Source organism: Marmota marmota, unplaced genomic scaffold (genome assembly GCF_001458135.2).
Source record: "Marmota marmota marmota unplaced genomic scaffold, marMar, whole genome shotgun sequence".
Taxonomy (NCBI): Eukaryota; Metazoa; Chordata; class Mammalia; order Rodentia; family Sciuridae; genus Marmota; species Marmota marmota.
This window is the reverse complement of record NW_025999990.1, coordinates 19,225,397-19,241,060: the sequence shown is the minus strand read 5'-3', so window position 1 is coordinate 19,241,060 and position 15,664 is coordinate 19,225,397. Positions and strand designations below refer to the sequence as shown.

General features: G+C 55.1%; 1 protein-coding gene across 8 annotated transcripts in view; it reads left to right on the top strand.

Moving 5' to 3' along the window:
• Ctif (cap binding complex dependent translation initiation factor) overlaps positions 1-15,664 on the top strand; it is a 268,442-nt gene that overhangs the window by 18,895 nt on the left and 233,883 nt on the right. The window lies entirely within an intron of this gene.

The window sequence follows — 15,664 nt, the reverse complement described above, 5'->3', positions numbered from 1 at the left end:
GGGTGGGTGCCCTGTGTGGCCGAGGGCCTGCTGGGCCAGGGGCGGGTGGGATGTACTTTGGTGCCACAGGTCCTGGGACAGCCCCATGAGCTGGGGACAGCTGCCCTAGATGAAAGGCTCTTCTAGGCCTTGACTGAGGTCCCCCAAAGCTGGCTGTCCTGTAGCTTTTCGGGGGAGCACATTTGTCCCCATGAGCCTGACAATTAACTGCTGAAGGAGAAGCAGGCACTTGGGTGAGACTGACGGCTCTTTTGAAAAACAGAAGTTTGGTTCACGTTGAGGCGGCCTCGTCAGAGTATGTGGCGGCGTAGGTGGGATTCCAACAACTAGGATGTCACCTCCGCATCCAAGTACATTTCAAGAATCGTCCCCCTCACGGAGGACTGTTGGTTTTGGCAGATTGCACGACGCTCCCCTTTTGTGGCATCGGGGCTGCTGAGTCATGTTGAGTACCTTTGTGTCCTTAATTAGCCTCCGTCTTGATTTGCTTCCTGTCCTGGTGATCGCCCATGTCACCGCCTGTGTGCCTCTGGGTGATGTTTCCTGCAGGTGACAAGCCCGGCAGCTCGAGGTGCACAGCCCTCCTCAGTGACCTTCTGGGGGAGGGCGCCTAGTTTTAGGCTGTGCTCCCAGCTGTCGGGACTCTCCCTGCTCCGCCCCTGCAGGAAACAGCTGAGGAGTCGCAGGATGGCTGCACCCTGAAGTCACCCCAGCTGCCACGCGCAGGCTGTCTCTTCTGAGTCCTCCCAGCGCTCTCCTGCCCCGCGGGTGGTAGGCAGGTGTTTTCATTTCCGTTTACCAAGGTCCCTGGAGTGATTGACAGTCTCACGTGGGACTTAACAGCTGGCACCAGGACCACAGGACACATCCTTTGATTCTCAAGATGTTCTTTCTGCCTCAATAGAGTCCATCCCAGGAGCCGGGGGCGGCCCTCTGTGCTTTAGTATGGGGACAACAATGGTTCTAGGCCACTATGACGTTCAAATGAGCTGTTTCCTGCTTAGGACAATGGCTGACCCCTGGCCCACCACACATGTGAGCTCTCAGAAGTGCCGTAGAGCCACTCCCTCCTGTTGTGTGCCAGACATGGGGGCGGGGGGGGGGGTACAGATGGCCCATGTGGCTTGGGCCCCATCCTGAAATACAGGTACAACCTGTGCCCAGGTGACCGTCGTAGCTGGCGTGGCTGTCCTGCACTGGGCCTCTCAAGGCCCATCCTCCTTCAGCAAGGCCGGTTGACCAGAAGGCCAAGGGCAGACGTGAGGCTGCTTCGAAAGCTGAATTAATGATAGTTTGCGGCCACCGTGTCCTTCAGTCAGGGATCTTGGCTGGGAGGGCAGGGAGCCTCCGCGGTGGGAGGGTCAGTCTCGAAGGAAGTGGGGGGGGGTTGGGCAAGGGGGACAAACTTGGCCTGGCCTGTTTGAGGAGCCCAGGAGGCCACCGGGCGGGGCAGCCATGTGCTGGGGAGAGCTCAGGCCAACGTCTGGGGCCACAGAGACCAGGTCTCGTAGGGCCAGGGGCCCGATGAGGACTTGGAGGGGCCACATGGTAAAGTAAGATGCCCTTGGAGGGTGCAAACAGCAGGACCTGAGATATTGGGGCTTGGCTGTCCCTGGGGAAGAAGGAGATTCAGCTGTCCCCACCCAGGGCGGGTCCCCAGAGCCTCCAGCCTGGCTTGCAGTTCTGGCTTGTCCAGGAGCCTGAGCCTCATACTCGTCCTGCACATTCTGGGACATTTAGAGATCCCAGGGCTGACTGACGCCCGCCCTGTGCTAGGACCCTGTGCCTCCATCCCTTCACACGCGCGGCTGCTGGGGTGCCATCCTGGCTGAGTGCCCTCCCACCTTGGTTCATTTGTGCACCCCACGCAGTGAGCCGAGCAGAGTAGGACTCCCCAGAGTTGCTGTCAAAGTGGCTGGAGGTAAAATCTGAAATAGGTCCTGAGACTGGCCAGCACCTCCGGGGAGGCCTTCAGAGGGGGTGGGGTCGAGATCTGCATGGCAAAGGTGGGTCCGAGGTGCGTGGGCATTGCCCTCACTGGGTGCACACGGGGGAGGGGCTGGTTCCAGCCACTGCTTGCTGAGATGTCCCTCCCACGGGTGGGTCAGCCACCCCCTTCGACATCTGCATGCAGAGGTGACAGCTAGGACAGCACCTGCTGCCTCTGGGGCCAGGCTGTTCCTTGAGGGTCTCTCCAAGGAGATGGGGCTGCCAGTTCTTTGTCTCATCCAGAATGTAGTGAAAGGGTCAATACTCAGCCCATTCATTCAATAGGTATTTTCGAGTGGCAACTATGTCCTAGGCTTCTTATCTAGGAGTTGGGGATTTATCAAGTGAAAAGAGACAGAAATTCTCGTGGTCTAGTGTTACACCAGGAGAAGTAGGTAGCTCAGGAAATACCTCCAGAATCTTCTCATAATGACTCCTGGAGTCCACCTAGGCAGTGGCTTTAGGGTCTTTAGCTTCATGACAGAGAGGCAGGAGCCCAAGCAGTGGGTGGGTGGGTGTCCGGTACTCTCCTCATGGGCAGAAGCCAGGGAAAAATGAAATTCTGCTGGAAAAGTTGAGCTTGTAAGTTGCTGTGTAAGTTGAACCTGTTTATTATATTGGGCTCACTTACCTATGACTGGCCTTTTAATAAAGCAACAAGAGTTACTGAGTCTTCTCTTTGTGTGGGAACATGGTGCTTCTTGGACAATGTGGTCCTTGCCCTAGAGACTGAGTTCAGTAATTTGCAGACAAAACCAAAGCGAGTCTATGGAAAGCCAACTTACAGGGCTGGGCCTGGGAGCACTATGCAAAGAATTCAACCAGACCGTCCTGGAGGAAGTAGATCCCCAGCAAGTTAGGAAGAGGTGAGGCAGGTGTTCTTAGAGACAGTGAACTGTGAGCCTGGCTTGTATCCATGAGACAGTATGACTGCTCTGTCACCATGCAGGTGGTGATAGGAGATGTAATAGTTTTGCATTACTATAATGAAATACCTGAGGTTACTTTATGAAGAAAAGAAGTTTACTTAGCTAACAGTTCTGGAGATTCAAGGGCATAGTGCTGGCATCAGCTTGGCTCTGGTGAAGACTTCATGGCCAAAGACAGAATGACAGGAGTGTGTATGACATGGAGATCATTGTTAGCAAATAGGAAGCCAGAGACAGAACTGAATCCCACTGGCCCTTCAGAGGATAAGCCCCCTTTAGGACACGCCCCTTTGGGCCACGCCTCCCTTTAGGCCACGCCCCTTGAAGGTCCTGCCTCCCACCTGCTCCACAAAGGACCAAGCTCCCAACATATACCCCATGTCCAGATCATGGCAAGGGGCTAGAAGCTAGAGGGCAGGGAGCAGTGTGGGTCTGTGGGGGCTTGAATGGTCTGCCTCTGGGAGTCACTGAGGGTTGGCAGCAGGGCAGGACCCTGGCCATGGACAGCAGTGGCATCCATGTTCTGATTGTCAGGACGCACATCAGTGGCAGTGAGCTGCCGCAGCACGGGGAGGGAAGGGGCACCGAATGTGACCCTGGAGGAGCCACAGGACCATGAATAAATCACTCTCTTTGAGCCTCAGTTTACCTCGTCTGTAAAGTGAAAGTAAGTTTCCGAATCCTGGCTTCTTACATCAATTTGTTAACTTTAACAAGTTGAGTCAATGTTGAGAATATGTGGGACGTTGCTGGGGGAAAAAAAAGTGAAGCGTTAATTGAAGAAAAAATCCGACTGTCGGTGTGAGGATCCCCTTCTCACTCCGGCGTCCTGTACCTAGGAATCAGCAAGAAGTGGGAGGGAAGTCACATGCTCTGTGGGAAAATGGCAGTTTTCAAACTTCCGAGAATCGTGCAGGGGGTGGTGAGCGCCTGCTGCCCGCTGTTTGCATTTGCTCCTCGAAGTGAACTCAGAACTAGGGACCTGGACTGGGAACCCAGCCTTGAGCCCAGCCCTGCTCAAGGTCACAGGACTGCTTCTGCATTCCCGGCTCAGGCTGCCTGACAGAGTCCACCGATGGGGTGGCTCACACAGCAGAGGTCGTTTCCTCCCGGTCCTGGAGGCTGACGTCCAAGACCAAGGGTTCCACAGGGTTGGTGTCTTGGGAGGCCCCTCTGTAGCTGGCCGCTGGCACCTTCTCCCAGTGTCCTCACATGCTTTTCCCTTTGTGCACGTCTGTCCCAATCTCATCTTGGCACCAGGACACCTGTCATCTTGGCCTAGGGCCCACCCACGGGACTGCATTTGACCCTAAGTAACTCTTTAAAGGCCCTTTCTACAAATCCATCACCTTCTGAAGTGCTGGGGGTGAGGACTGCAGCATAGGAATTTGGGACGGGGACACAGTTCAGCCTGTCACTCATTCTTTCCGAATTTCCATGGTGTGCTGTTTCAAGTGGAAAGGTGGGTCCCAGGAGAAGAGGGCACCGTGACATCCCCGGGATGTCACAGACATGCTGGGGGAGGTGAGCACTGCTGAGACGCAGGACGGGGGACAGGGTGGGTGCGTGACTTGGTGCTCCCAGAACACTTGGGTTAGATTAACTTAAATAAATTCCAAAAATTAAAAACAAATAAAACCCTCTGGATTTCAAAAAGGACCAAGGAACTTGCTTTATCAAAGATTTCATGACAGGTTCCCTTTAAATACCCAGCCTCATCAGTGGACTTGAAGAGTGATCAGACTTAATACCATGTGATTAAAGTGCTGCATTCTCAGAGCCTAGCATTAAAGCAGAAGAGCCAGCCTGTAATTAAAATGCTGCCAAAGTTCCTCCTCCAAAGACCAGTTCAGTGCACAGCCCTGGACAGGTGAAGCAGCCAAGGCACTTGAGCTGGGTCTCTGGGACCTTAGCTCAAGGTCAAGGTGAAACGGCATGGGACCAGTCTCCTGGAGGGCAGCACAGGCCACATGGCTCCTGCCTGGGGCTGGGCGTCCTTCCTTCGTCCTAGGAGCCAGCACTGGCTTTGATCTGTGCCAGCAGCAACCAAACCTTGTCCTCCTTTGCCTCTGTTTCTGGGGTTGGTAACTTTGGTCCCCCAGTTTGCGGGCAAGGAGACGAGACAAAAGCGTCTTGTGTGTTTTCCAAACCTCGCATTAGTGATTTCAACCTGCAAGCGTTTTGCTTCCTCACCAGAGCTGCAAATGTGTGTCAAACTGATGGATTAACTCCTGGTCCTCTCTGTAAGGCGGGAGGGGCCCATGGCCTAGCACCGTGCAGGAGGCAGAGATCCAAAGGAGGCCCTTGCAAAACAAGGCGGAAAATCCCCATACCCAGGGCCGAGGAGGGGCTGAAAGGGAGGACACCGCTAACCAGGAAAGAGCACGTGTGGCGATCTGTTGGCAGGGGAGCACGTCGCACTTCTCAGAGCATCAGAGCCGATAGTTATCAGAACACTTGTTTTCTGGGGCCAAGGAAACGGGTCTGACGAGCCAGTTGCCGGTTGGGTGTTAGATTCTGAGCCGTGTCTTTCCATCATCAATATTCATGGAGAACCTACCACAAGCCAGGAGCTGAGTGTGGAGGAGCTCAACATGATCGCCTCAGGCCAGAGAGGGCCTTCTGGAGGGGAAGACTTAGTTCTGCCCTGGAGGGTCCCACAGACTAGTGGAGGAGACATTCACACAGAGTGAAGTGCACAGGCAGGGAACAGAGCCCCAGGGGCCTGGTGGCGGGTGCCTGGGGAGCCTGTCCATCTTGGGGAGTCAGCCAGGGCTCCTTATGGAAGGATTGAGGGAGTTGAGAGCAGACCACAGACCTCAGGGGAGCTGGACTGGCCAAGAGGTGGGCAGAGGAGTGGGTTCCGGCAGAAGGAACATACTGGGTCAGGCCTGGAGGTGGGAGTGTGGGGTGGGGTCTCAGGTGGATATGAGGGTGCAGACTGAGGGGAGGCTGGAGGGAGCTGGGGACCAGCCTGGAGTGTGAGAAGCAGCGTGTGGAGGTGAGCAGGCCAGAGCTCGTCCCAGGATTTGAGCAGGAGACCCTGCGGGAGGCGCCTGGGCTGCCCAGACCACAGCCCCTTCCTCCTGGACCTGGGCTCTGAGCTTGGCTTGGCTGCTACAAGGGCTCATTCCGGTCCCTTCCGGCATCCAGGCTGCAGGATCTGTTCTTGGATTCCACTGAGAGGTCTGGAAGGCCCTCCTCCTTCAGGCCAGGCTGCTGGACAGCGGTTGCCTCTGCCCCTTCATGCCAACACAGAGCTGTTCAGAGCATGTGGGCACCTCAGAGGAACAAAGCCACGTGTGTGGGTTGCTGTTTTTGTCCACTTTTTGCCGCCATGACCAAAAGACCTGACAAGAACAGTTTTAGAGGAGGAAAAGTCTGTCTGGTGCTCACAGTTTCAGAGGTCTCAGTCCATAGACCGCTGTCCCTGTTGCTCTGGGGCCTGAGGCCAGGCAGACCATCATGGCGGAAGGGCCTGGTGGAGGAAAGCAGCTCAGGACATGGCACCAGGAAGCAGAGAGCGCTCCACTCACTAGGGATGAAACATAAACCCCAAAGGCACAGCCCAGTGACCACCCGCCCCGGCCACACCCACCCGGTTTTAGTGCATTCAAGCAGATTAACGCACTGATCAGGAGAAGGCTCTCATAACCCAATCGTTTCACCTCTGAACTTTCTTGCGTCACCACACACTTGAGTTTTTGAGGGACAGTGCATATCCATACTGTAACAGTTACCAACAGACACCAGAAACAATGAGGGCTTAAATAAGAGATGGTTTTCCTACCTGGAATAAGCTGGCCAGAGCGGGTATGGTGGTTCTGAGGACCAGGGACTTAGGCTGCTGCTTTCTGTTTGCTCCACCATACTCTGAATGTGGCCACTTTACTCAGGGTCGCCTCATTGTCCATTATGGTTGCTGGAGTCATAACCATCACACCCACATTCTGGGCAAGAAGGAGGAACTGGGATGGATTCTTATTGGTCACCCCATCTGCAAGGGAGGCTGGGAAATGTAGTTTTCATCTAAGCACATGGTCCTGTTAGTAAGGGGAGTGGGAGAATCCACGCTGGGCAGGCGACTCCAGCCTCTGCCACGCATATGATAAAGGTGGGCCACGGAGCCCCAGTGGTCCCTGAGGACCTGCCTCTGTGTCCCCTCTCTTATCTGCAGGGCTCAGCACCATGACACATAGCGGATGCTGCTGCAAGAGAACCCAAGAGACAGTGACCCAGAAAACACTGTGGTTTCAATGTGGTGTGTTCCCTGAAGGGTCACATGCCAGGAGCTGGGTTCCCAGTGTGACAGGGTTGAGGTGGTGGGACGTTGACAAGGAGGGGCCGGGTGGGAGAGGGTTAGTTACAGAGGTAACACTCTCAGCTGGGATTCATGCCATCATCTACCATAGCAACATCAAATGGACAAACTTCAATTCTGATTTGTCACCAGGGGTGCACCTGAGGGGCACAGCAGGACTACGCAGGGGCTGGGCTCCTGGTCTCACTTCTTACTTATCCTTTCCTTATCTTTTGTGACCCCCAATCTCTCCTCTTCAAAGAGACCAATACTACCGCTATGGACTGGAACCCAGGATCGGTGAGACAGCAGACAGAACAGAACAACAGAGCTATAAGATGAGTTCTCCCCTCCCTTCCTCATGGGTTATTTGGGGAAAATTGCTGACATCATATTTTAGTCATAAATAATTCAGTATATATCAGCAAAGGACAAGAGCTCTCTTTACAAGATCTCACCACACAGCACTTAGGTAGCGCAGTTAGGTATCACAATGTAGGTAGCTTGTGTGCGTGTATGCGAGCATGTGTGTGTGCGTGCATGTGTGCGCACACGTGTGTGTGTGCACGTCTGTGTGTGTGTGTTTGTGGTGCTGGGGACTGAACCCTGGGTGCCTCACCACTGAGCTACTTCCCCATCCCTTTTGTAAAATTTTGACACAAGGTCTGGTTAAGTTGCTGAGCTGGCCTCAAACTTGGAGTCCTCTTATCTCAGCCTCCTGAGTGGCTGGGACCACAGGCATGCTGCACTGTGCCCTGCAGGTCACACTTTTATAAGCATATCTTGTTTCTCCTTTCAGGGTCTCTTCAGACATTGCAAAGAATATACTAGGTTCCCCTTTCTTACACCAAAGAGTTCTTCCGTTCCTTGCTTTTTTCCCCGTAAGATACTGTTCCTCTGTATCAGCACACAGGGGTCCTCCTCATTTTTCCCAGGTGTATGATATTCTGCCCCACGGGCCGTGTGATCATTTCCTCTCCCACCCCCTATTTCTGGATGTCTGTGTGGCTTCTGTCTTTTGTTCTGAGCTGGACTCTGCAGACGGAGCCGTCAAGAAGGCAAATCACACTTGACTCCTGGTCCCAAAGGGCCTGGACTAGATGCAGTCTCCAGAGAAATGGAGGCCTGGCACAGGAGTGGGAGAGAGGCTGGGAGGAGCTGGCTCACGTGACCGCAGGGTTGGCAAGTCCCAGAGCTGCCTCAGGGCGGGCGGGCTGGGGTTTGGGTGAAGGTTGATGTTGCCGCCTTGAATCTGAGCTCTGCCGGGCTGCAGGCAGGATTTCTGTGTCTTAGACTTTCTTTCTTTTTTTTTTTTTTTTTTGGTATCAGGGATTGAACCCAGAGGGCTTGACCATCCCCAGCCCTTTTGTATTTTTTATTTCGAGGCAGGGTTTCACCAACTTGCTTAGAGCCTCGCTAAGGTGCTGAGGTCGGTTTAGAACTCTCAGTCCTCCTGCCTCAGCGTCTGCAGTCACTGGGATTATGGGCGTGCGACACCAGGCTCGGGTCTGTTTCAGTCTTGAAGCAAATTTCCTTCTTTGAGAAACCTGACTTTGCTGTCAGAGGCCTTTGGCTGCACGGATGAGGACCACCCACATTATGGATGGTAAAAAGTCAATTGAATATAAATGTTAATTGCATATGAAAATACCTTCATAGCAACAGCTAAATAAATTTGACCAAGTGGTGCGCCACATTGACAAGTAAGATTAACCATCACAGAGCCCAAAAGAGTGGAAGTAAAAAGATGGTGGGAATATAGAGAGGAGGAACCCAGGTCCCTGTGTGGCTTTATGAGGTAAAGATGAATCCTCATTTTATAACCAAGGAAGTAGGCTCAGAGAGGCTCATTAATATGCCCAAGGTTGCACAGCTAGTAGGTGGTAGAAAGATCTGACCTAGGCTAATCCAGAACAGAACCCACTGTCCTAAGTCTATTATTCTACTTTACAGGGGTGAGGTGTTTGTGCGTCACCCTGAAGGGGACAGTGGAAGTGGTCCTAGAAGGAGAATGAGGTGTTGACCAGGTGGATAAAGAAGGGGATTTGGCATTTTTAAGCTCAGGGACTGAGCTCAGGACAGTCAGGGACCCCCATCCTTTTCTGTGTGGTGTGGCTATGTGGTTGGCTTGGGCTTCCTTTCAATATGGTGGCTGGCTTCCCCCAGAACACAAAAGCCACGGTTGCCAGGTTTTCTTCAGCCTAGTCCTGGAGCAGGCATAATGTCACCATGCTGTATTCCTGGGCACCGGTCACACACTGGAAGTGAGGGGGTTGTCCTGCCCCAGGGGATCCAGAGGCTCAGTCCACGTGATCTGTTTTATTAGACACACTAGTGCCATCCTGGGTGACCTAGCCAAGGCTCGCTCCCTCTCTGATTCTCTAAAATGGGAATTGGTGGGATAGTGGAGGTGGTGCTGGTCACCTGCCTGGCCCAGAGGGCTGCTCCAGGGTCCAAATGAGGCAGGACGTGGACGGTGTGGAAGGCAGGGCTCTTGGTTCTTCCCTTGCAGGAATCCCACCTGCCTGCCCGGACCCCCCGGGAGCAGGACCTGGGGTGGGGGGAAGGTCCTGGCCCCCCATCCTGAGGTGGTGCAGCTGGCCGCGGGCAGGGCCGCAGGCCACCTCGAGGCTGGCCCATGCCCAGGCGCTGGCTCCTGTGGAGTGTGTGGAATTCACGGGCTCCTGTCCTTCCCATCTCCTCTCCTGCGCCGTTAGCACCCTTCTGTGAGGTGATTAATACTTTGGCCCCGTTGACAGCTGTCCCCAGGATGTCACGGCTGAGTGAGAGCCAGAAGTCCAGTTTTGTCCCACCAGCTCCAAACCCCACGTGTTCCCGTTCCCACAGAGCTGCTTGGGGAGAGACTCTTAGCAGAACTTTCCTCTCTGTGGACACTGTTGGCTTTAGTGGGGTTGATTCTCGCCCTTCTCCTGCCCCTTTGGTGGTGTTAGACCCGTGCCCTCGGATCACACGGCGCAGAGCTGAGGGGCTGGTGCAGCCACCAGGGGTCATTTGTGAGCCCCTGTCCCCACAGGAGGCCTCACTGGGGCGAGTGGTTTTGGGGACCCTGCTTCTTGGGCTGCTCTGCTCTCCTGGGATGGTCCCTGCCCTCAGTCACGCTGTCACTAATGTCCCCTGCCTGGCCTGCATCCTTATGCTGGAGGCTTTGTGCACACGACTGTGTGTGTCCCCCATGGCAAGTGACAGCAGCCACATGCATGTCCCCTGCAGGGCGCACTGCTGAGGTGAGGGCGGAGGCCAGCGAGCTGCTCTGCTGAATCCGAATCTCGGGTTTGGCCGACCCTAGACCCTGGCGCAGGCCTGGGCGGGCACCATGCTGTGGAGCAGCCGGCCTCACAGGGGAGGGGTCACCATGGATGGTCCGTCCCAACTTGGGAGGCCAGCCCCTGTCACCGTGCACCCAGGGGCGCTGCCTGCCTCGGAGGGACAGCAGGAGAGCCAGGGCCTGCCCTCCCAGGGCGTGTGGCCCTGCCGCAGCTGACCTGGGAAGTGGGCACAGGTGGCCCTATGGCTTTGCCCGGGCCAGCTGCCAGCTCCTCACGCAGTGGGGCATTTCCCCGTCCATGCAGAGCCAGGTGACCAAGCGCTGGCACTAGTGCCGGGAAGCCCTTTCCTGAGGCGGGCCCTGAGGTCCCTCCGAGGTCCCCAGCTGTGCCCGTGGCCGTGGCCCTCAGCCTGGCCGTGCTGGCTCCGTGCTCCTTCACGGTCCTTTCTCTGCAGGCTCCAGCCACCCAGTCACCAGGGACCAGGGGGTGAAAAGCCACCTCAAAGGGAAAGTCCCCTCCTCTGCAGACCCCTGTGCCAGCTGGGGTGCGCCTGTTTAGTAAGACCAAGTAGGACAGGGTTCCCCAGTGTCCCAAGGACAAGGTTTGTGGGGGACACAAAGAAAACAGAGCTCGAAAGGACCCGGGTGGGCCTGGCTGCTCCGACTGGCCTTTCCCCCTCCCCGTGGAGGCTGTGAGCCCCCCAAGCCCAGGGCATCTGCCTGGTGACCCGCAGGCTCAGGGCTCGGCTTTGTGTGATTTTAGTTTTCTTTTCTGGCTTCATTCCTCGAAGGGGGAGTATTCTAGAAGGGTGTGATTGGTAGTTATTATTAACAATCTGAGGGCCATTGATGTGGGACAGGTGACGCGAGAGCACTCTGCCCTGCAAACCACAGTAGTGCACCCGCCCGGGGAGCCCCCGCCCCCAGTTCTGAGGGAAGCACATCAGGCGGCTCAGGAAATGCCTTCAGAGCACGGATCCGGTCAGAGGGACATCGGTTCAGCACAGGCCGAGGTCACTCGCAGGCAGAGAGGTCAGAACCCACCTCCAGGGGAAGGGGTCTGGGGGCCCGTGCTGGCCCCTTAGGATGCCGTCAGGGACAGCGCAGAGGGACCCACTGCTGAGGCCGCCCGGCTTCTCTCACTTCAACTTCCTGCCTGTTTCATCTGATCCTCTTTGGCCAGGACACCAAAGGACAGTGGCACAGCCTTCTGTGGCCCTCTCCCTACCACTTTAAAATAAAAGCTGGGGCTGGGATAAAATTTATAGATCATGAAAGTCATCCTTGTAAATCAGCCGGTGGCCTCTGACGGATTCACAAGGCAGGTGGACATGCATGCCCTCCCCGGCCCAGGCAACCCGTCACCTCGGGCACCTATCAGTGCTGCTCCCCGGCCCCTCGCCCTAGGTGACCGCTGATCTGCATTCTCTACGGATTTCACTGTTCTAAACTTTCAAACCCATGGAGTTTAAAAGATGTGTTCCGATCCCAGTGGCTCGGGAGGCTGAGGCAGGAGGACCTCGAGTTCAAAGCCAGCCTCGGCCACTTAGCGAGGCCCTGAGCAACTCAGTGAGACCCTGTCTCTAATGAAGACAGCTGGGGGTGGGGCTCAGTGGCTAAGCGCCCCTGGGTTCTGTGACTGGCTCCTTTCACGAGCCTCACTCTGAGTTTCCCCCGTGCCACACGCCTCCCAGCACTTAACTCTGCTGCTGACTGAAGTCCCCATGTGGTCACCCCATACTTTATTTAATCCGTTCATCAGGGGATGGGAATTTGGGGTATTTCCACATTCCAGCTGTTACGCTGAAGGCTTCTGTGAGTATTCTCGCACAGGCACTTGTGTGGACGTACAGTTCTGAGTCTCTGGGACAGATACCCAGGGTGGAGTTGTGGGGTCCTGTGGTCGCTGTGTGCTTGATGTTTTGAGCAAATGCCAGCCTGTTCCGGGCAGTGGCAGCACCAGGTCACAGTCCCATGGCACCACCTGGGGGTTCCAGCCTCTTGGCGTCCTTTCCTCACCAACACTGGTGATGATGTCTCCTGGCCTGCGAGCATCCCAGTGCTGGCTCTCATTGGCATTTCCCTAAGGATTCCTGATGGTGACTGTCTTCCCATGAGCTTTGAGGTGTTAAAAACTCAGGCTTACGGACTATTACTCAGCCGTAAAGAAGAATGGAATTATGGCATTTGTCAGTAAATGCATGGAACTGGAGCTTCTCCTGCTAAGTGAAATAATCCAATCCCCAAACACCACAGCCTAAATGTTCTCTCTGATATGCTGATGCTAATCACAATAGGGGGAGGTGTAGAGAAGAATAGAAGTAGTTTGGATTAGACAAAGGGGAATAAAGGGAAGGGAGGGGGAATGGGAATGGAGTAGAAATGAATCCGACATAATAACTTTCCTGTGTTCATATATGAATACACGACCAGCAGCCAGTGTGACTCTATGTCACGTACATCCACAAGATGGGGTCCTGATTAGAATGATCTATACTCCACGTATGTGTAATATGTCAGAATACACTCTCCTGTCACGTATGCCTAAGAAGAACAAATTAAAAAAAACACAAGAACTCAGGCTTATCTGTTCATCCAAGGCAACCAGTCCCTTCTATATCTCTGAAGAAATGCCTGTCAGATTGTTTGCCCAGTATTAAATCTCGTTACCTGTCTTTTTATTGTTGATATAATCTGGATTATATTATGGCTAATACAGTCTGGATACTAGTGCCTATCAGATATGTGATTTGCAGATATTTTCTTCCTTTCCATGGATCATCTTTTCCTTTTCTTGATGATTTACTTTGAAACACAAATGTTTTTAATTTCCATGGAGTTATTATCTTTCCTAACCTACTTATTTTCAGTACTGGGAATTCAGTGCTTATTTTCAGTACTGGGAATTCAGTGCTTATTTTCAGTACTAGGAATTCAGTGCTTATTTTCAGTACTGGGAATCCAGTGCTTATTTTCAGTACTAGGAATCCAGTGCTTATTTTCAGTACTGGGAATCCAGTGCTTATTTTCAGTACTAGGAATCCAGTGCTTATTTTCAGTACTAGGAATTCAGTGCTTTTTTTCAGTACGGGGCTCAGACATGCCGGGCAATTGCTCCACCATTGAGCCACAACCCCAGCCCCACCCCTTTCTTAACTTTATTTTGAGTTGCCCAGGCTGGCTTCAAACTTGTGATCCTCCTGCCTCGGCCTCCTTCAAGGCTGGGAGGCAGGTGTTTGCCAGCCCGTGTGGCCTCTTGGTTCTTTAACTGCTTGTGCTTTGGGTGTCACAGCCGAGAAACAGTTACACCACCAAGGTCACAACATCTAATTCTGATGTTTTCTTCTAGAAAGTTTATGGTCTTAAGGCCCTTCCTTTAGCTCCCTGACCCACTTGGAAGTCGTTTCTGTGTGGTGGAGGGGGTTCCGGTCCATCCCTTGGCCCGTGGACGTCTAGTTGTCCAGCACCAGAGGCTGGGAAGACTCCTTCCCCTGTTGACTTGCCTTTTTTCTTTTACGTCTGTTTCCTACTAAGACGTAGCTCTGGGTTCTCCCTCCTACACCCTGTGACCCACCTCTCGTGCACCACCTGCCACCTGGCCCACAGTCACGGGCACCCCCGCCGCTCAGGAAGGCCCCCACGCCAGCCCGGTCCTCGTCCCTGGCTCCAGGGACTCTGTTCTCTGCTCTGATGGTCTCTGTGGGTCCCTCCTTGGTTCCCTGGATGTGAAGCACAGAAAGGCTCTGCGTGCCACCAAACCCCACACCCATGTCATCGTCCCACGCCTGTATTTCTGGCTCTCAGTCCAGATGAAGCTTCTCTGGGCCCGACCCTCTGGAGCCCCTCGCCCTGTAGGGCATCCTCGGGTTGGATAATTTCCCGGGGGAGCTGCGGTGTCTCTGGGTGACAGCGGCTCCCTGAAGTGTCCACCCATCCATCCATCATCTGTCCACCATCCATCATCTGCCCGTCGACTGGGAAAGAAAAGGGCTGGCCGCTGGGTCCCTCCCCTGGCTGGGCTGGGCTGGGGTCCCTCTGCAGGGTGGCCTTAGGCTGACCAAGGTCCGTGCATTGCCAGAGCCTCGCGGGGGCTTGCGTCCTCTCCCCCCTGACCTTCGACGTCCCTGCTGAGGTCTCCCTCTGCAGGAGGAGGTGAGGCCGCCATGCCCCTGTGTTTTGACACCAGAAGCAAACTCAGGGGAGTCTGCTGATCCCTGGGGCCCACGACCGGCCAGCCCGAGCTGCGGGGCTCACCTTGACCCACGCTGCAGCCCGCCCCTGTATTTTCACAGGCCGTCCTTGCCCTCATCTTGGGCAGGCGATTAGCAGCTGGGGGAAGTCTGATGCGCGGGGCTGGCTTGGCTTCAGCCGGCTCATCTCACCTTCTAGAACCTTCTTCCCCTCTCCGCTTCTTTTCTGCTGCCCAGGCCTGGGTTGGATTTGGAGGGTGTCCCCGCCCTGCAGGCTCTCCCTGGCAATCCTCTAGCCGCTGGCACTTTCTTCCTGGGACGAGGAATAGAGTGGCGCAGTTGTGTGTGGGGGGGTGCTTTCTCCCGTGACAGAATGGTGGAGGGGTCCCCGTCCCGTGTGCTCCTGGGCTCCGGCAGCCGGTGGCCCCTTCCCCTCATGCACAGGACTGGACATCTGCAGAGGGCTCCATCCCGCAGGTTGTGACTGAGCCCTACCGACACACCTGGCCCGGGGCAGGTGCTATTCCGTGTCACTGAGGGGAGGTGACACATGGAATGTGTCCCCACACAGGAGTGATATGGTTCAGTGGCAAAGGGAGGGGTTTAGAACTCAGTGACGGAGGCTCCTGAGCAAAGGGAGGTCGTGAGGCCGCGGCAGGGTGGACCTCGTGTCCAGGAGGACGTGGGGCCCGGGAGACGGGGTGAGCTGGAAGGTGGGTGGAGGGGCCCTTGTGGAGGGGGAGACTGTCACTGCTGTGCTCCCTGAAGGACCTTTTGTGGGACTTGGCCTCTAAGAGGCTGTGAGGGGAGAGATGGCCAGACAGTCTCAGGAAGTGGAGGCTGGGGTCCGGGTGCAGGTTGGGGGACACCCACCCCAGAGCAGGAAGTTGGGCTCGTGCTCTTTACAGACTTTACAGACAGCCGGTGGCATCAGAGGGTCACTGAGGAAGTGTCCTGGGGCCCGAGGGTA